General features: G+C 42.4%; 1 protein-coding gene across 1 annotated transcript in view; it reads left to right on the top strand.

The window, feature by feature from the left end:
• Positions 1 to 18,531, top strand: part of LOC124006375 (protocadherin Fat 3-like) — a 378,106-nt gene that overhangs the window by 255,133 nt on the left and 104,442 nt on the right.

The raw sequence follows: 18,531 nt of genomic DNA on the forward strand, positions 1-18,531 counted from the left end.
AGGTCTAGTGTAATTGAGTCAGTATGAGGAGTGGAGCAGGAAATGAAGATTGTGTGTTGGGTTCCATTATGAGCTGATTGGAGTGTCGTATCTTGACTAAGGGCGGCAGATTGGAGGTAAATGGTGTTGCTGCTGCCAGAGTCCTGAATTGTGTGTGTGTGTGTGTGTGTGTGTGTGTGTGTGTGTGTGTGTGTGTGTGTGTGTGTGTGTGTGTGTGTGTGTGTGTGTGTGTGTGTGTGTGTGTGTGTGTGTGTGTGTGTGTGTGTGTGTGTGTGTGTGTGTGTGTGTGTGTGTGTGTGTGTGTGTGTGTGTGTGTGTGTGCATGCGGTGACAAACTATTTTTCAAAGACATTCTGCTCTAGCTGTATTGATTGTTTCTCAGTAAGATGCTGACGTGTGTTTTGATGCCAGTTGGATAGTTTCTCCCCACTGCAGTATACTTCAGATAAGGTCTGTGACAGGGAGAATATGTGATGAGTAAACAGAGCCATTAAATCCTCTATGCCACCTCTATGTTTGTATGTTATTTGATGCTCAGTAACATCTCTTCTCCCACCTCTCCGTATAGTCTAACAACACTGTACTGTGAGAGAACGCAAACATCTTCGGCCATCTTCCTGTCTCTCTGTCCTCTGCCTGTCTGTCCATCTGTCTGCTAGCCATTCCCATCTTCCTGTCTCTCTGTCCTCTGCCTGTCTGTCCATCTGTCTGCTAGCCATTCCCATCTTCCTGTCTCTCTGTCCTCTGCCTGTCTGTCCGTCTGTCTGCTAGCCATTCCCATCTTCCTGTCTCTCTGTCCTCTGCCTGCCTGTCCATCTGTCTGCTAGCCATTCCCATCTTCCTGTCTCTCTGTCCTCTGCCTGTCTGTCCATCTGTCTGCTAGCCATTCCCATCTTCCTGTCTCTCTGTCCTCTGCCTGTCTGTCCGTCTGTCTGCTAGCCATTCCCATCTTCCTGTCTCTCTGTCCTCTGCCTGTCTGTCCGTCTGTCTGCTAGCCATTCCCATCTTCCTGTCTCTCTGTCCTCTGCCTGTCTGTCCATCTGTCTGCTAGCCATTCCCATCTTCCTGTCTCTCTGTCCTCTGCCTGCCTGTCCATCTGTCTGCTAGCCATTCCCATCTTCCTGTCTCTCTGTCCTCTGCCTGCCTGTCCATCTGTCTGCTAGCCATTCCCATCTTCCTGTCTCTCTGTCCTCTGCCTGTCTGTCCATCTGTCTGCTAGCCATTCCCATCTTCCTGTCTCTCTGTCCTCTGCCTGCCTGTCCATCTGTCTGCTAACCATTCCCATCTTCCTGTCTCTCTGTCCTCTGCCTGTCTGTCCATCTGTCTGCTAGCCATTCCCATCTTCCTGTCTCTCTGTCCTCTGCCTGTCTGTCCGTCTGTCTGCTAGCCATTCCCATCTTCCTGTCTCTCTGTCCTCTGCCTGTCTGTCCGTCTGTCTGCTAGCCATTCCCATCTTCCTGTCTCTCTGTCCTCTGCCTGTCTGTCCATCTGTCTGCTAGCCATTCCCATCTTCCTGTCTCTCTGTCCTCTGCCTGCCTGTCCATCTGTCTGCTAGCCATTCCCATCTTCCTGTCTCTCTGTCCTCTGCCTGCCTGTCCATCTGTCTGCTAGCCATTCCCATCTTCCTGTCTCTCTGTCCTCTGCCTGTCTGTCCATCTGTCTGCTAGCCATTCCCATCTTCCTGTCTCTCTGTCCTCTGCCTGTCTGTCCGTCTGTCTGCTAGCCATTCCCATCTTCCTGTCTCTCTGTCCTCTGCCTGTCTGTCCGTCTGTCTGCTAGCCATTCCCATCTTCCTGTCTCTCTGTCCTCTGCCTGTCTGTCCGTCTGTCTGCTAGCCATTCCCATCTTCCTGTCTCTCTGTCCTCTGCCTGTCTGTCCATCTGTCTGCTAGCCATTCCCATCTTCCTGTCTCTCTGTCCTCTGCCTGTCTGTCCATCTGTCTGCTAGCCATTCCCATCTTCCTGTCTCTCTGTCCTCTGCCTGTCTGTCCATCTGTCTGCTAGCCATTCCCATCTTCCTGTCTCTCTGTCCTCTGCCTGTCTGTCCATCTGTCTGCTAGCCATTCCCATCTTCCTGTCTCTCTGTCCTCTGCCTGCCTGTCCATCTGTCTGCTAGCCATTCCCATCTTCCTGTCTCTCTGTCCTCTGCCTGTCTGTCCATCTGTCTGCTAGCCATTCCCATCTTCCTGTCTCTCTGTCCTCTGCCTGTCTGTCCATCTGTCTGCTAGCCATTCCCATCTTCCTGTCTCTCTGTCCTCTGCCTGTCTGTCCGTCTGTCTGCTAGCCATTCCCATCTTCCTGTCTCTCTGTCCTCTGCCTGTCTGTCCGTCTGTCTGCTAGCCATTCCCATCTTCCTGTCTCTCTGTCCTCTGCCTGTCTGTCCATCTGTCTGCTAGCCATTCCCATCTTCCTGTCTCTCTGTCCTCTGCCTGTCTGTCCATCTGTCTGCTAGCCATTCCCATCTTCCTGTCTCTCTGTCCTCTGCCTGGCTGCCTTTCTGTCCGTCTGTCTGCTAGCCTTTCCCTCTCTCCATTTCACGTATAGTTTAGCTACAGACTTAAACAGGTCTGGTTTGCTGCAGTGCAAACCAGTTAAATCTAATTTCCTCTCTAAACAAACCCTCCAAACAGTTAACAGTGGTGTGATTTAGGCCGGTCATAGAAATCCATATTCATTTACACAGATGCCACGCCAGATCAATGAGGAATAAACAGAGGGAGAATGATTATGATTTTGTTGTCCCGTGCTGTGAAGTCTTATCGATATCTACAGAGATGAGCCTAATGTTATTGGCTCCCATTTGTTTCAGACTGTAGGTTTGGTGCAGAGGTTTATATTGATGTGACTTGTACTGTATGTCTGATCAGATTTAGCAGGGGTTTATAGATAAGATTTAGCAGGGGTTTGTTTATAGATCAGATTTAGCAGGGGTTTATAGATCAGTTTTAGCAGGGGTTTATAGATCAGATTTAGCAGGGGTTTATAGATTAGATTTAGCAGGGGTTTGTAGATCAGATTTAGCAGGGATTTATAGATCAGATTTAGCGGGGGTTTGTAGATCAGATTTAGCAGGAGTTTAGAGATCAGATTTAGCAGGGGTTTGTAGATGGGATTTAGCAGGAGTTTAGAGATCAGATTTAGCAGGGGTTTGTAGATGGGATTTAGCACATAGCCTGTTAGCATGGAAGCAAATCAAAGTGTATTTGTCACATGCGCCAAATACAACAGGTGAAATGCTTACTTACAGGCTCTAACCAATAGTGCAAAAAAGGTATTAGGTGAACAATAGGTATGTAAAGAAATAAAACAACAGTAAAAAGACAGGCTATATAAAGTAGCGAGGCTACATTTTTTTTTACCTTTATTTTACTAGGCATGTCAGTTAAGAACAAATTCTTATTTTCAATGACGGCCTAGGAATAGTGGGTTAACTGCCTGTTCAGGGGCAGAACAACAGATTTGTACCTTGTCAGCTTGGGGATTTGAACTTGCAACCTTTCGGTTACTAGACCAACGCTCTAACCACTAGGCTACATACAGACACCGGTTAGTCAGGCTGACTGAGGTAGTATGTACATGTAGATATGGTTAAAGTGACTATGCATATATGATGAACAGAGAGTAGCGGAAGCGTAAAAAGAGGGGTTGGCGGGTGGTGGGTGGTGGGTGGTGGGTGGTGGGTGGCGGGACACAATGCAGACTGACCGGTTAGCCAATGTGCGGGAGCACTGGATGGTCAGCCCAATTGAGGTAGTATGTACATGAATGTATAGTTAGTGACTTTGCATATATGATAAACAGAGAGTAGCAGCAGTGTAAAATGAGGGTTTGGGGGGGAGCACACAATGCAAATAGTCCGGGTAGCCATTTGGTTACCTGTTCAGGAGTCTTATGGCTTGGGGGTAAAAACTGTTGAGAAGCCTTTTTGTCCTAGACTTGGCACTCCGGTATCACTTGCCATGCGATAGTAGAGAGAACAGTCTATGACTGGCCATGGGCCAGAATGGCCTGTACCATGAACATGCTGTTGTTTCTTCAATAAAGGAATAAAACATCAAAGAGACATTTGACCATAAATATGTTATTCCTTCTTCTAGCCTTTTGTTTGAGCTTCTATGTTTAACTTTCTGTGGAAAGGACAGGTATCGAGTTAATTTCCACAATTCTTATTCATTTTTTCACCAGAAATTATTGATTTACGGTGACCTTCATGTTTGTGTAAAATATTACTGTTGTTCAATTTTTTTATTCATAGATTTTATGTTTGTATTAAAAAAAAAAGTTTTCTTTTTCTAAAGGCTATATATCCATTTGCCATTGTTTATCTGGAAAGGAATGTTAGTATACTGCTTTTTGAAATGTGGTATGTTTTTTTTAGGTATCTTCAGATGAATTCAATCACAATTTAGAAGTTGGGTAGTGCATCATCACTTTTCCTGTTGCCATGTCAGTCATTACCTTCTCTATAACATGTCAGAAATGTCCAGATCAACTAGCCCATGTCAGTCATTACCTTCTCTATAACGTGTCAGAAATGTCCAGATCAACTAGCCCATTTCAGCCATTACCTTCTCTATAACGTGTCAGAAATGTCCAGATCAACTAGCCCATGTCAGTCATTACCTTCTCTATAACGTGTCAGAAATGTCCAGATCAACTAGCCCATTTCAGCCATTACCTTCTCTATAACGTGTCAGAAATGTCCAGATCAACTAGCCCATGTCAGTCATTACCTTCTCTATAGCGTGTCAAAAATGTCCAGATCAACTAGCCCATGTCAGTTATTACCTTCTCTATAACGTGTCAGAAATGTCCAGATCAACGAGCCCATTTCAGTCATTACCTTCTCTATAACGTGTCAGAAATGTCCAGATCAACGAGCCCATTTCAGTCATTACCTTCTCTATAACGTGTCAGAAATGTCCAGATCAACTTGCCCATGTCAAATCAAATCAAAATCAAATCAAATGTATTTATATAGCCCTTCGTACATCAGCTGATATCTCAAAAGTGCTGTACAGAAACCTAGCCTAAAACCCCAAACAGCAAGCAATGCAGGTGTAGAAGCACAGTGGCTATGAAAAACTCCCTAGAAAGGCCAAAACCTAGGAAGAAACCTAGAGAGGAACCAGGCTATGTGGGGTGGCCAGTCCTCTTCTAAGATCTAAACCAGGCCAGAACATGTCCGTGTAGACCAATTTGGGTTTCCAATCTCTCCAAAAGAATGTGGTGATCGATGGTATCAAAAGCAGCACTAAGGTCTAGGAGCACGAGGACAGATGCAGAGCCTCGGTCCGATGCCATTAAAATGTCATTTACCACCTTCACAAGTGCAGTCTCAGTGCTATGATGGGGTCTAAAACCAGACTGAAGCATTTTGTATACATTGTTTGTCTTCAGGAAGGCAGTGAGTTGCTGTGCAACAGCCTTCTCTAAAATTTTTGAGAGGAATGGAAGATTCGATATAGGCCGATAGTTTTTTATATTTTCTGGGTCAAGGTTTGGCTTTTTCAAGAGAGGCTTTATTACTGCCACGTTTAATGAGTTTGGTACACATCCAGTGGATAGAGAGCCGTTTATTATGTTCAACATAGGAGGGCCAAGCACAGGAAGCAGCTCTTTCAGTAGTTTAGTTGGAATAGGGTCCAGTATGCAGCTTGAAGGTTTAGAGGCCATGATTATTTTCATCATTGTGTCAAGAGATATAGTACTAAAACACTTGAGCGTCTCTCTTGATCCTAGGTCCTGGCAGAGTTGTGCAGACTCAGGACAACTGAGGTTTGGAGGAATACGCAGGTTTAAAGAGGAGTCCGTAATTTGCTTTCTAATAATCATAATCTTTTCCTCAAAGAAGTTCATGAATTTATCACTGCTAAAGTGAAAGTCATCCTCTCTTGGGGAATGCTGCTTTTTAGTTAGCTTTGCGACAGTATCAAAAAGGAATTTCGGATTGTTCTTATTTTCCTCAATTAAGTTAGAAAAATAGGATGATCGAGCAGCAGTAAGGGCTCTTCGGTACTGCACGGTACCGTCTTTCCAAGCTAGTGGCGGCATTTCCGTTCCAATTTTCTGGAAGCTTGCTTCAGAGCTTGGGTATTTTCTGTGTACCAGGGAGCTAGTTTCTTATGAGAGATGTCTGTCATTACCTTCTCTATAATGTGTCAGAAATGTCCAGATCAACTAGCCCATGTCAGTCATTACCTTCTCTATAACGTGTCAGAAATGTCCAGATCAACTAGCACATGTCAGTCATTACCTTCTCTATAACGTGTCAGAAATGTCCAGATCAACTAGCCCATGTCAGTCATTTCCTTCTCTATAACGTGTCAGAAATGTCCAGATCAACTAGCCCATGTCAGTCATTACCTTCTCTATAACGTGTCAGAAATGTCCAGATCAACTAGCCGATGTCAGTCATTTCCTTCTCTATAACGTGTCAGAAATGTCCAGATCAACTAGCCCATGTCAGTCATTACCTTCTCTATAACGTGTCAGAAATGTCCAGATCAACTAGCCCATGTCAGTCATTACCTTCTCTATAACGTGTCAGAAATGTCCAGATCAACTAGCCCATGTCAGTCATTACCTTCTCTATAACGTGTCAGAAATGTCCAGATCAACTAGCCCATGTCAGTCATTACCTTCTCTATAACGTGTCAGAAATGTCCAGATCAACTAGCCCATGTCAGTCATTACCTTCTCTATAACGTGTCAGAAATGTCCAGATCAACTAGCCCATGTCAGTCATTACCTTCTCTATAACGTGTCAAAAATGTCCAGATCAACTAGCCCATGTCAGTTATTACCTTCTCTATAACGTGTCAGAAATGTCCAGATCAACGAGCCCATTTCAGTCATTACCTTCTCTATAACGTGTCAGAAATGTCCAGATCAACGAGCCCATTTCAGTCATTACCTTCTCTATAACGTGTCAGAAATGTCCAGATCAACTTGCCCATGTCAAATCAAATCAAAATCAAATCAAATGTATTTATATAGCCCTTCGTACATCAGCTGATATCTCAAAAGTGCTGTACAGAAACCTAGCCTAAAACCCCAAACAGCAAGCAATGCAGGTGTAGAAGCACAGTGGCTATGAAAAACTCCCTAGAAAGGCCAAAACCTAGGAAGAAACCTAGAGAGGAACCAGGCTATGTGGGGTGGCCAGTCCTCTTCTAAGATCTAAACCAGGCCAGAACATGTCCGTGTAGACCAATTTGGGTTTCCAATCTCTCCAAAAGAATGTGGTGATCGATGGTATCAAAAGCAGCACTAAGGTCTAGGAGCACGAGGACAGATGCAGAGCCTCGGTCCGATGCCATTAAAATGTCATTTACCACCTTCACAAGTGCAGTCTCAGTGCTATGATGGGGTCTAAAACCAGACTGAAGCATTTTGTATACATTGTTTGTCTTCAGGAAGGCAGTGAGTTGCTGTGCAACAGCCTTCTCTAAAATTTTTGAGAGGAATGGAAGATTCGATATAGGCCGATAGTTTTTTATATTTTCTGGGTCAAGGTTTGGCTTTTTCAAGAGAGGCTTTATTACTGCCACGTTTAATGAGTTTGGTACACATCCAGTGGATAGAGAGCCGTTTATTATGTTCAACATAGGAGGGCCAAGCACAGGAAGCAGCTCTTTCAGTAGTTTAGTTGGAATAGGGTCCAGTATGCAGCTTGAAGGTTTAGAGGCCATGATTATTTTCATCATTGTGTCAAGAGATATAGTACTAAAACACTTGAGCGTCTCTCTTGATCCTAGGTCCTGGCAGAGTTGTGCAGACTCAGGACAACTGAGGTTTGGAGGAATACGCAGGTTTAAAGAGGAGTCCGTAATTTGCTTTCTAATAATCATAATCTTTTCCTCAAAGAAGTTCATGAATTTATCACTGCTAAAGTGAAAGTCATCCTCTCTTGGGGAATGCTGCTTTTTAGTTAGCTTTGCGACAGTATCAAAAAGGAATTTCGGATTGTTCTTATTTTCCTCAATTAAGTTAGAAAAATAGGATGATCGAGCAGCAGTAAGGGCTCTTCGGTACTGCACGGTACCGTCTTTCCAAGCTAGTGGCGGCATTTCCGTTCCAATTTTCTGGAAGCTTGCTTCAGAGCTTGGGTATTTTCTGTGTACCAGGGAGCTAGTTTCTTATGAGAGATGTCTGTCATTACCTTCTCTATAATGTGTCAGAAATGTCCAGATCAACTAGCCCATGTCAGTCATTACCTTCTCTATAACGTGTCAGAAATGTCCAGATCAACTAGCACATGTCAGTCATTACCTTCTCTATAACGTGTCAGAAATGTCCAGATCAACTAGCCCATGTCAGTCATTTCCTTCTCTATAACGTGTCAGAAATGTCCAGATCAACTAGCCCATGTCAGTCATTACCTTCTCTATAACGTGTCAGAAATGTCCAGATCAACTAGCCGATGTCAGTCATTTCCTTCTCTATAACGTGTCAGAAATGTCCAGATCAACTAGCCCATGTCAGTCATTACCTTCTCTATAACGTGTCAGAAATGTCCAGATCAACTAGCCCATGTCAGTCATTACCTTCTCTATAACGTGTCAGAAATGTCCAGATCAACTAGCCCATGTCAGTCATTACCTTCTCTATAACGTGTCAGAAATGTCCAGATCAACTAGCCCATGTCAGTCATTACCTTCTCTATAACGTGTCAGAAATGTCCAGATCAACTAGCCCATGTCAGTCATTACCTTCTCTATAACGTGTCAGAAATGTCCAGATCAACTAGCCCATGTCAGTCATTACCTTCTCTATAACGTGTCAGAAATGTCCAGATCAACTAGCCCATGTCAGTCTTTACCTTCTCTATAACGTGTCAGAAATGTCCAGATCAACTAGCCCATGTCAGTCTTTACCTTCTCTATAACGTGTCAGAAATGTCCAGATCAACTAGCCCATGTCAGTCATTACCTTCTCTATAACGTGTCAGAAATGTCCAGATCAACTAGCCCATGTCAGTCATTACCTTCTCTATAACGTGTCAGAAATGTCCAGATCAACTAGCCCATGTCAGTCATTACCTTCTCTATAACGTGTCAGAAATGTCCAGATCAACTAGCCCATGTCAGTCATTACCTTCTCTATAACGTGTCAGAAATGTCCAGATCAACTAGCCCATGTCAGTCATTACCTTCTCTATAACGTGTCAGAAATGTCCAGATCAACTAGCCCATGTCAGTCATTACCTTCTCTATAACGTGTCAGAAATGTCCAGATCAACTAGCCCATTTCAGCCATTACCTTCTCTATAACGTGTCAGAAATGTCCAGATCAACTAGCCCATGTCAGTCATTACCTTCTCTATAACGTGTCAGAAATGTCCAGATCAACTAGCCCATGTCAGTCATTTCCTTCTCTATAACGTGTCAGAAATGTCCAGATCAACTAGCCCATGTCAGTCATTACCTTCTCTATAACGTGTCAGAAATGTCCAGATCAACTAGCCCATGTCAGTCATTACCTTCTCTATAACGTGTCAGAAATGTCCAGATCAACAAGCCCATGTCAGTCATTACCTTCTCTATAACGTGTCAGAAATGTCCAGATCAACAAGCCCATGTCAGTCATTACCTTCTCTATAACGTGTCAGAAATGTCCAGATCATGTCAGCTAATGTTTTTTATTTTGTTTTTTTTAGCCCATAGACTTTGTTTTAATGTTTGAGTCACTCAAATATCACACAGATACACATTAGACAGAGCAAAATGTATAGAAGCTTTCAACCTGCAAGATGTTCTCTCCACCAACAAGATGGGTGTGAACAAATTAACATCCACAATAAGGGTTAAGTGGCAATGGTTAAATGATTTAGTTGAGAGCCTCTCTCTCTCCTGATGAGGTGTGTGACCCAAGTGCTGCATGGACCAGAAGGGATTTTTCACTTGAACAGATAAAACTAAAACACACACACACACACACACACACACACACACACACACACACACACACACACACACACACACACACACACACACACACACACACACACACACACACACACACACACACACACACACACACACGCACACACACACACACACACACACACACACACACACACACACACACACACACACACACACACACACACACACACACACACACACACACACACACACACACACACACACACACACACACACACACACACACACACACACGGACAGGGTCAAAACCCCTATTCAGTGCAGCGGAAGAGAAAAGTGTTGCATCTGAGATCAAATGCCTGAGACAAAAGCTTGAGTGATATTGGGGAAGAAAAGCCTGCTTCCCGCATCTGAAGAAGGTCAAACGCACAGGATTTGTGTGTGCATGTGTGTGTGTGTGTGTGTTTCTAGTAGAGTAGTGTGTTTCTAGTAGTGTGTTTCTAGTAGAGTAGTATGTTTCTAGTAGTGTGTTTCTAGTAGTGTGTTTCTAGTGGAGTAGTGTGTTTCCAGTAGAGTAGTGTGTTTCTAGTAGTGTGTTTCTAGTAGAGTAGTGTGTTTCTAGTAGAGTAGTGTGTTTCTAGTGGAGTAGTGTGTTTCTATTAGTGTGTTTCTAGTAGAGTAGTGTGTTTCTAGTGGAGTAGTGTGTTTCTAGTGGAGTAGTGTGTTTCTATTGGAGTAGTGTGTTTCTAGTAGTGTGTTTCCAGTAGAGTAGTGTGTTTCTAGTAGAGTAGTTTGTTTCTAGTGGAGTAGTGTGTTTCTAGTAGATTTGTGTGTTTCTAGTAGAGTAGTGTGTTTCTAGTAATGTGTTTCCAGTAGAGTAGTGTGTTGCTAGTAGAGTAGTGTGTTTCTAGTAGGGTAGTGTGTTTCTAGCGGAGTAGTGTGATTCCAGTAGAGTAGTGTGTTTCTAGTAGAGTGGTGTGTTTCTAGTAGAGTAGTGTGTTTCTAGTAGAGTAGTCTGTTTCTAGTAGAGTAGTGTGTTTCTAGTGGAGTAGTGTGTTTATCGTAGAGTAGTCTGTTTCTAGTAATGTGTTTCCAGTAGAGTAGTGTGTTGCTAGTAGAGTAGTGTGTTTCTAGTAGGGTAGTGTGTTTCTAGCGGAGTAGGGTGATTCCAGTAGAGTATTGTGTTTCTAGTAGTGTAGTGTGTTTCTAGTAGTGTAGTGTGTTTCTAGTAGGGTAGTGTGTTTCTAGTAGGGTAGTGTGTTTTTAATAGTGTGTTTCTAGTAGTGTAGTGTGATTCTAGTAGTGTAGTGTGTTTCTAGTAGGGTAGTGTGTTTCTAGTGGAGTAGTGTGTTTCCAGTAGAGTAGTGTGTTTCTAGTAGGGTAGGGTGTTTCTAGTATAGTAGTGTGTTTCTAGTAGTGTGTTTCTAGTAGAGTAGGGTGTTTCTAGTATAGTAGTGTGTTTCTAGTAGTGTGTGTCTAGTATGGTAGTGTGTTTCTAGTAGCGTAGTGTGTTTCTAGTAGTGTGTTTCTAGTAGTGTGTTTCTAGTAGAGTAGTGTGTTTCTAGTCGTGTGTTTCTAGTAGTGTGTTTCTAGTAGATTAGTGTGTTTCTAGTAGTGTGTTTCTAGTAGTGTGTTTCTAGTAGTGTGTTTCTAGTAGAGTAGTGTGTTTCTAGTAGAGTAGTGTGTTTCTAGTCGTGTAGTGTGTTTCTAGTAGTGTGTTTCTAGTAGTGTGTTTCTAGTAGGGTAGCATGTTTCTAGTAGTGTGTTTCTAGTAGGGTAGTGTGTTTCCAGTAGTGTGTTTCTAGTAGTGTGTTTCTAGTAGGGTAGTGGGTTTCTAGTAGTGTGTTTCTAGTAGAGTAGTGTGTTTCTTGTAGTGTGTTTCTAGTAGTGTGTTTCTAGTCGTGTGTTTCTAGTAGAGTAGTGTGTTTCTAGTAGTGTGTTTCTAGTATTGTTTTTCTAGTAGTGTGTTTCTAGTAGAGTAGTGTGTTTCTAGTAGTGTGTTTCTAGTAGTGTGTTTCCAGTAGAGTAGTGTGTTTCTAGTAGAGTAGTGTGTTTCTAGTAGGGTAGTGTGTTTCTAGTGGAGTAGTGTGTTTCCAGTAGAGTAGTGTGTTTCTAGTAGGGTAGTGTGTTTTTAATAGTGTGTTTCTGGTAGTGTAGTGTGTTTCTAGTAGGGTAGTGTGTTTCTAGTGGAGTAGTGTGTTTCCAGTAGAGTAGTGTGTTTCTAGTAGGGTAGTGTGTTTTTAATAGTGTGTTTCTAGTTGAGTAGTGTGTTTCTAGTAGAGTAGGGTGTTTCTAGTATAGTAGTGTGTTTCTAGTAGTGTGTTTCTGGTAGAGTAGTGTGTTTCTGGTAGAGTAGTGTGTTTCTTGTAGTGTGTTTCTAGTAGTGTGTGTCTGGTAGAGTAGTTTGTTTCTGGTAGAGTAGTGTGTTTCTTGTAGTGTGTTTCTAGTAGTGTGTTTCTTGTAGTGTGTTTCTAGTAGTGTGTTTCTAGTAGTGTGTTTCTAGTAGATTAGTGTGTTTCCAGTAGTGTGTTTCTAGTTGTGTGTTTCTAGTAGGGTAGTGTGTTTCTAGTAGTGTGTTTGTAGTAGTGTGTTTCTAGTAGGGTAGTGTGTTTCTAGTAGTGTGTTTCTAGTAGTGTGTTTCTAGTAGTGTGTTTCTAGTAGGGTAGTGTGTTTCTAGTAGGGTAGTGTGTTTCTAGTAGTGTGTTTCTAGTAGTGTGTTTCTAGTAGGGTAGTGTGTTTCTAGTAGTGTGTTTCTAGTAGATTAGTGTGTTTCTAGTAGTGTGTTTCTAGTAGATTAGTGTGTTTCTAGTGGAGTAGTGTGTTTCTAGTAGATTAGTGTGTTTCTAGTAGGGTAGTGTGTTTCTAGTAGTGTGTTTCTAGTAGTGTGTTTCTAGTAGGGTAGTGTGTTTCTAGTAGTGTGTTTCTAGTAGGGTAGTGTGTTTCTAGTAGTGTGTTTCTAGTAGATTAGTGTGTTTCTAGTAGTGTGTTTCTAGTAGATTAGTGTGTTTCTAGTGGAGTAGTGTGTTTCTAGTAGATTAGTGTGTTTCTAGTAGGGTAGTGTGTTTCTAGTAGTGTGTTTCTAGTAGTGTGTTTCTAGTAGGGTAGTGTGTTTCTAGTAGTGTGTTTCTAGTAGGGTAGTGTGTTTCTAGTAGTGTGTTTCCAGTAGTGTGTTTCTAGTAGGGTAGTGTGTTTCTAGTAGTGTGTTTCTAGTAGAGTCGTGTGTTTCTAGTAGTGTGCTTCTTGTAGTGTGTTTCTAGTAGTGTTTTTCTAGTCGTGTGTTTCTCGTAGAGTAGTGTGTTTCTAGTAGTGTGTTTCTAGTATTGTGTTTCTAGTAGTGTGTTTCTAGTAGAGTAGTGTGTTTCTAGTAGAGTAGTGTGTTTCTAGTGGAGTAGTGTGTTTCTAGTGGAGTAGTGTGTTTCTAGTAGGGTAGTGTGTTTCTAGTAGAGTAGTGTGTTTCTAGTAGGGAAGTGTGTTTCTAGTATTTTAGTGTCTTTCTAGTAGTGTGTTTCTAGTAGAGTAGTGTGTTTCTAGTAGAGTAGTGTGTTTCTAGTAGTGTGTTTCTAGTAGAGTAGTGTGTTTCTAGTAGTGTGTTTCTAGTAGAGTAGTGTGTTTCTAGTAGTGTGTTTCTAGTAGAGTAGTGTGTTTCTAGTAGTGTGTTTCTAGTAGGGTAGTGTGTTTCTAGTATTGTAGTGTGTTTCTAGTAGTGTGTTTCTAGTAGGGTAGTGTGTTTCTAGTAGTGTGTTTCTAGTAGGGTAGTGTGTTTCTAGTAGTGTGTGTCTAGTAGTGTGTTTCTAGTAGAGTATTGTGTTTCTAGTTGGGTAGTGTGTTTCTAGTACTGTAATGTGTTTCTAGTTATCAAATGAAATCAAATGTATTTATATATCCCTTCGTACATCAGCTAATATCTTCAATTGCTGTATAGAAACCCAGCCTAAAACCCCAAACAGCAAGCAATGCAGGTGTAGAAGCACGGTGGCTAGGAAAAACTCCCTACAAAGGCCAAAACCTAGGAATCACCCTAGAGAGGAACCAGGCTATGAAGGGTGACCAGTCCTCTTCTGGCTGTGCCGGGTGGAGATTATAACAGAACATGGCCAAGATGTTCAAATGTTTATAAATGACCAGCATGGTCAAATAATAATAAATGCAGGCAGAACAGTTGAAACTGGAGCAGCAGCACGGCCAGGTGGCCTTCGGACAGCAAGGAGTCATCATGCCAGGTAGTCCTGAGGCATGGTCCTAGGGCTCAGGTCCTCCGAGAGAAAGAGAGAATTAGAGAGAGCATACATAAATTCACACAGGACACCGAATAAGACAGGAGAAGTACTCCAGATATAACAAACTGATCCTAGCCCCCCGACACATAAACTACTGCAGCATAAATACTGAATGCTGAGACAGGAGGGGTCAGGAGACACTGTGGCCCCATCTGATGATACCCCCGGACAGGGCCAAACAGGAAGGATATAACCCCACCCACTTTGCCAAAGCACAGTCCCCACCCCACTAGAGTTTCCAGTAGAGTAGTGTGTTTCTAGTAGGGTAGTATATTTCCAGTATGGTAGTGTGTTTCTAGTAGGGAAGTGTGTTTCCAGTAGAGTAGTGTGTTTCTAGTAGGGTAGTGCGTTTGTAGTAGGGTATTGGGTTTCTAGTAGAGTAGTGTGTTTCTAATAGGGTAGTGTGTTTCTAGTAGAGTAGTGTGTTTCTAGTATGGTAGTGTGTTTCTAGTAGGGTAGTGTGTTTCTATTAGGGTAGTATGTTTCTAGTAGTGTAGTGTGTTTCTAGTAGTTTTTTTCCAGTGGGGTAGTGTGTTTCTAGTAGAACAATGTGTTTTCAGTAGGTTAATGTGTTTTCAGTAGGGTAGTGTATTTTCAGTAGGGTAGTGTGTTTCTAGTTGGGTAATGTGTTTCAGTATGGTAGTGTGTTTTCAGTAGGGTAGTGTGTTTTCATTAGGGTAGTGTGTTTTCAGTAGGGTAGTGTAGTTATAGTAGTGTAGTGTGTTTTCAGTAGGGTAGTGTAGTTCTAGTAGTGTAGTGTGTTTTCAGTAGGGTAGTGTAGTTCTAGTAGTGTAGTGTGTTTTCAGTAGGGTAGTGTGTTTTCAGTAGGGCAGTGTGTTTTCAGTAGGGTAGTGTGTTTTCAGTAGGGTAGTGTAGTTCTAGTTGGGTAGTGTGTTTTCAGTAGGGTAGTGTGTTTCTAGTAGTGTAGTGTGTTTTCAGTAGGGTAGTGTGTTTCTAGTTGGGTAGTGTGTTTCTGGTAGTGTAGTGTGTTTCTGGTAGGGTAGTGTGTTTCTAGTAGGGTAGTGTGTTTCTGGTAGTGTAGTGTGTTTTCAGTAGGGTAGTGTGTTTTCAGTAGGGTAGTGTGTTTTCAGTTGGGTAGTGTAGTTCTAGTAGTGTCTTTTCAGTAGGGTAGTGTGTTTTCAGTAGGGTAGTGTAGTTCTAGTAGTGTATTGTGTTTCTAGTAGTGTAGTGTGTTTCTAGTAGTGTAGTGTGTTTTCAGTAGGGTAGTGTGTTTCTAGTAGTGTTGTGTGTTTCTAGTAGGGTAGTGTGTTTCTGATAGGGTAGTGTGTTTCTGGTAGGGTAGGGTGTTTCTGGTAGGGTAGTGTGTTTCTAGTAGTGTAGTGTGTTTTCAGTAGGGTAGTGTAGTTCTAGTTGGGTAGTGTGTTTTCAGTAGAGTAGTGTGTTTCTAGTAAGGTAGTGTGTTTCTAGTAGGGTAGTGTGTTTCTATTAGGGTAGTATGTTTCTAGTAGTGTAGTGTGTTTCTAGTAGTTTTTTTCCAGTGGGGTAGTGTGTTTCTAGTAGAACAATGTGTTTTCAGTAGGTTAATGTGTTTTCAGTAGGGTAGTGTGTTTTCATTAGGGTAGTGTGTTTTCAGTAGGGTAGTGTAGTTATAGTAGTGTAGTGTGTTTTCAGTAGGGTAGTGTGTTTTCAGTAGGGTAGTGTGTTTCTAGTAGTGTAGTGTGTTTCTAGTCGGGTAGTGCGTTTCTAGTAGGGTAGTGTGTTTCTAGTAGGGTATTGTGTTTCTAGTAATGTAGTGTGTTTCTAGTAGGGTAGTGTGTTTCTAGTTGGGTAGTGTGTTTCTGGTAGTGTAGTGTGTTTCTGGTAGGGTAGTGTGTTTCTAGTAGGGTAGTGTGTTTCTGGTAGTGTAGTGTGTTTTCAGTAGGGTAGTGTGTTTTCAGTAGGGTAGTGTGTTTTCAGTTGGGTAGTGTAGTTCTAGTAGTGTAGTGCCTTTTCAGTAGGGTAGTGTGTTTTCAGTAGGGTAGTGTAGTTCTAGTAGTGTATTGTGTTTCTAGTAGTGTAGTGTGTTTCTAGTAGTGTAGTGTGTTTTCAGTAGGGTAGTGTGTTTCTAGTAGTGTTGTGTGTTTCTAGTAGGGTAGTGTGTTTCTGATAGGGTAGTGTGTTTCTGGTAGGGTAGTGTGTTTCTGGTAGGGTAGTGTGTTTCTAGTAGTGTAGTGTGTTTTCAGTAGGGTAGTGTGTTTCTAGTAGTGTAGTGTGCTTTCAGTAGGGTAGTGTGTTTCTAGTAGTGTTGTGTGTTTCTAGTTGGGTAGTGTGTTTCTGGTAGTGTAGTGTGTTTCTGGTAGGGTAGTGTGTTTCTGGTAGGGTAGTGTGTTTCTAGTAGGGTAGTGTGTTTCTAGTTGGGTAGTGTGTTTCTGGTAGTGTAGTGTGTTTCTGGTAGGGTAGTGTGTTTCTGGTAGGGTAGTGTGTTTCTAGTAGTGTAGTGTGTTTCTAGTAGTGTAGTGTGTTTCTAGAAGGGTAGTGTGTTTCTGTTGGGGTAGTGTGTTTCTAGTAGGGTAGTGTGTTTCTAGTAGGGTAGTGTGTTTGTGGTAGTGTAGTGTGTTTTCAGTAGGGTAGTGTGTTTTTAGTAGGGTAGTGTGTTTTCAGTAGGGTAGTGTAGTTCTAGTAGTGTAGTGCCTTTTCATTAGGGTAGTGTGTTTTCAGTAGGGTAGTGTAGTTCTAGTAGTGTAGTGTGTTTCTAGTAGTGTACTGTGTTTCTAGTAGTGTAGTGTGTTTCTAGTAGTGTAGTGTGTTTTCAGTAGGGTAGTGTGTTTCTAGTAGTGTTGTGTGTTTCTGATAGGGTAGTGTGTTTCTGGTAGGGTAGTGTGTTTCTAGTAGTGTAGTGTGCTTTCAGTAGGGTAGTGTGCTTTCAGTAGGGTAGTGTGTTTCTAATAGTGTAGTGTGTTTCTAGTAGGGTAGTGTGTTTCTAGTAGGGTAGTGTGTTTCTAGTAGGGTAGTGTGTTTCTAGTAGGGTAGTGTGTTTCTAGTAGTGTAGTGAGTTTCTAGTAGGGTAGTGTGTTTCTAGTTGGGTAGTGTGTTTCTGGTAGTGTAGTGTGTTTCTAGTAGGGTAGTGTGTTTCTAGTAGGGTAGTGTGTTTCTGGTAGGGTAGTGTGTTTCTAGTAGGGTAGTGTGTTTCTGGTAGGGTAGTGTGTTTCTAGTAGTGTAGTGTGTTTCTAGTAGGGTGGTGTGTTTCTAGTAGGGTAGTGTGTTTTCAGTAGGGTAGTGTGTTTTCAGTAGGGAAGTGTGTTTTCAGTAGGGTAGTGTGTTTTCAGTAGGGTAGTGTGTTTTCAGTAGGGTGGTGTGTTTTCAGTAGGGTGGTGTGTTTTCAGTAGGGTGGTGTGTTTTCAGTAGGGTAGTGTGTTTTCAGTAGGGTAGTGTATTTTCAGTAGAGTAGTGTGTTTCTAGTTCGGTAGTGTGTTTCTGGTAGCGTCGTGTTTGACCATTAGGGTAGTGTGTTTGTAACAAGATCCCCAAACTCATGGAAGTTTCTCTTGTTTTCCACGTTTCAGGGTGACTTTTCACCATCTTTCATTACTGTCAGAGAGAGAGAAATGCAAGAGAGTGATATAAAAGGCGTTTAGCCTGTCAAACCAACTCAGAGAAGGTGGATTGTAACTTTGAGCTTCAGTGAAAGCAGCATTTTCCCACCCTAGACTATTTTGTCCAAATCATGCTGTGTTGTTGTTGCTTTGTGGTTCTAGTTGAGGCCTTGTTTGCACTACCCTCAATGGCAGACAGACAAATATAATCTGCCTTTGGTGTTTCCAACAGCTGGCATTCTTTATTCCCCACCCACCCGTGCTACTCTCTACTCAAACCTACTACTGCGCCCAATCAGACATGTCCTTATGCAACGCTCCTCTCAATCGCGCCTCTTAGACTTTTCTCAACCACTTAAATAGCCTGTTTCATGTTAACATACACAACCGTTCAGAAGTTTGGGGTCAAAGGAGTTGCCTGTCCCGGAGTTGCCTCTTCACTGTTGATGTTGAGACTGGTGTTTTGTGGGTACTATTTAACAAAGCTGCCAATTGAGGACTCTTGAGGTGTCTTTTTCTCAAACTAGACACTATAATGTATTTGTCCTCTTGCTCAGTTGTGCACCGGGGCCTCCCACTCCTCTTTCTATTCTGGTTAGAGCCAGTTTGCGCTGTTCGGTGAAGAGAGTAGTACACAGCATTGTACAAGATCTTCAGTTTCTTGACAATTTCTCACATGGAATAGCTTTAATTTCTCAGAACAAGAATAGACTGACGAGTTTCAAAAGAAAGGTTTTTCTTTCTGGCCATTTTAAGCATTTAATCGAACCCACAAGTGCTGATGCTCCAGATACTCGTCTAAAGAAGGCCAGTTTTATTGCTTCTTTAATCA

This window comes from Oncorhynchus gorbuscha, linkage group LG19 (genome assembly GCF_021184085.1).
Source record: "Oncorhynchus gorbuscha isolate QuinsamMale2020 ecotype Even-year linkage group LG19, OgorEven_v1.0, whole genome shotgun sequence".
Lineage (NCBI taxonomy): Eukaryota > Metazoa > Chordata > Actinopteri > Salmoniformes > Salmonidae > Oncorhynchus > Oncorhynchus gorbuscha.